Source organism: Ailuropoda melanoleuca, chromosome X (assembly GCF_002007445.2).
Source record: "Ailuropoda melanoleuca isolate Jingjing chromosome X, ASM200744v2, whole genome shotgun sequence".
In the NCBI taxonomy this organism is placed as follows: Eukaryota; Metazoa; Chordata; class Mammalia; order Carnivora; family Ursidae; genus Ailuropoda; species Ailuropoda melanoleuca.
In genome coordinates, this window is record NC_048238.1 from 91153428 (window position 1) to 91155570 (window position 2143).

A 2143-nucleotide genomic window follows, 5' to 3' on the forward strand; every position below is an offset into this window, starting at 1 on the left:
ACCTTCCTATTTGCTCCCAGAGATAGCCTGCCCAGATTCTCAGTGTCCTGAGTCTTTGCCATGGCACAAGATTCTTAGTATTTCTGATAATTTCCCTCTAAGAATTATTTCCATCATTAATGTAAATGTAGCAATTTTGCTAGTGTATTCTATTAGAAAATTTCATCTATATCCATCTAAATCTTTATATGTCTCCATATGTTGCTGCTAATAGAAATCACTTTCTAATTTGTAACATTCTAATACCGAAATATATACTCATTAAGAGTATTTTTACATCATTTTTTTCCCACATCATTCTTAAATGAAGGTGGAGTTACTACAAATGTTATAAACATAAAGAATGGAGTCTTCAAAGAATAAGGATTGTCTTTCAAATCTCTAACAAAAATTTTAATCACTTAAAGAGATTTAAAACAGTTACTGAAAGCTGAAAGTCAGGGCACATCCCCACTCTGTCACTTGATAAGGGGAAAAAACTCTCAAATAAGTACACTCCCCTTTCAAAACCCTCGAACACCTCATCTGGTTGGCTAACTCCACAGATGAGCCTTGATTTGTCCTCTGGCAGCTCTGCAGTGACTGATGACAGCAACTACAGTCTAGTTTCCAGGGTTGCTGGATTCCTTTGAAAGCCATCCTGGAGGAAGCCACCTATGGGCCACTTGGTTATCTCTCGTGCTGACCTCAGCCTCTCCTCTATCACGTCTCCACCTTCAATAACTCAAAAGATGGTACTTTTCTGAAGGACCTCTGACTCTTCCTGTAGCTGTAGATAATTATCCAGGAATAGAAGCAATTGATCAACAGACTTTCTGGCTCTTTTAATGGAAGTTGTTTCCTCACAAGATGCCTCTCCATCTGAGAGACACTGGAACCAGTCTAACTGAAGGGCCTGCTGAATTGCCATGAACTTGGAAGCAGTCATTTCCACTCATCCCTCAATATCCCACGCAGACACAGACTTGTTTGTTGCATAACCGGTTGGGCAGGGGCTCACTGGATCATGCAGGGAACAGTACAAGAGTGATTCTGGCATGCCTATAAACTTTTCAATTCCTTCCTTATATTCCGCCAAGACTTCATTGTGTTCTGTCAACAAAGACAGTATAAGCTGAGCCATGGCAGGAACCCCATGGATACTATGCATTGTCTGATGGGTCAGGTGTGGGGCAGAGCTGGTCTTGGCGTACAGAAGGCAGGTTGGAAATTCCATGGTGTGGTCCCCTGTTTTGCCCAGGTTTTTTTTATTTTCCTCGGTGACAGCCATTAACTAACTGCCTTGGTAAGACTCAGCTTCATTCTAAGGGATTCCTTTAGGTCCTACACACCTCTAAACTTGTTTTGGCCTTGAGAATTCTCAAACTCCTCATAGTTTGCTAACTAAGTTCACATCTTCGTGGAATGTGGGGCTCACCCATTGCTCCTTTGGTCAGTTGGCCTAGGGCACAAACCTTCATTTGACCATATGATCTATGTATAACTTCTATCCCAAGAGCTCATGCAATTGCCTGTTGCGAGCCAAAAGTTTACCTACGTGCTTTTGTCTGGCCCTTCAGATCCACTGTGGTCTGCCCTCCAGGCTCATTAATAGTCTAACCACATAATAACTGTAGCCCCATCATTTGGGGAGATTCATTCACCATGTGTGAATGGACAGAGCCCTGGCCAGGCTATTGGAAGATTGGGTTTCAGTTCAACTCAGCTGTGACACCCAGGCTAATCACTTAACCTCTCCATGCCTATTTCCTTCTGAACAAACAGGGACAGGCGTGGTGGGCAGAACTATATGAACTTCTAAGATTCTCTCCAGCTGTAATGTTGGAGGAATAAAAAGTTTTAGATTACAGTTGTAGCCTTCTTGTATCCTTGTTTACTGATCACTATTGGCCTGGTAAAAAATGCAGTGGTGCTAGGAATCAGACAAAAGTAGAGATATTTAAGAACCTAGAAAGAGGTGTGACCTGTGAATTTTGAAATGGTTGGTGAATTGGCATCAGCAGATCCTGAGGCTGGAAAGACCTTCCTGGATCTTCTCTGATTCTATGACTTTTTTCTGCTCTCACCAAAGGAGTGACATTCGTGTTGATGGTGTGACAGGTGATTTTTATTTTCTTTCAGCTTTTCTGTATTTGTCAGATTT

The 2143-nt window shown here is 41.9% G+C and overlaps 1 pseudogene; it reads right to left on the minus strand.

Moving 5' to 3' along the window:
- Positions 1-420: 420 nt before the first annotated feature.
- On the minus strand, positions 421-1317 carry LOC100472133 (annotated as a pseudogene).
- Positions 1318-2143: the final 826 nt, after the last annotated feature.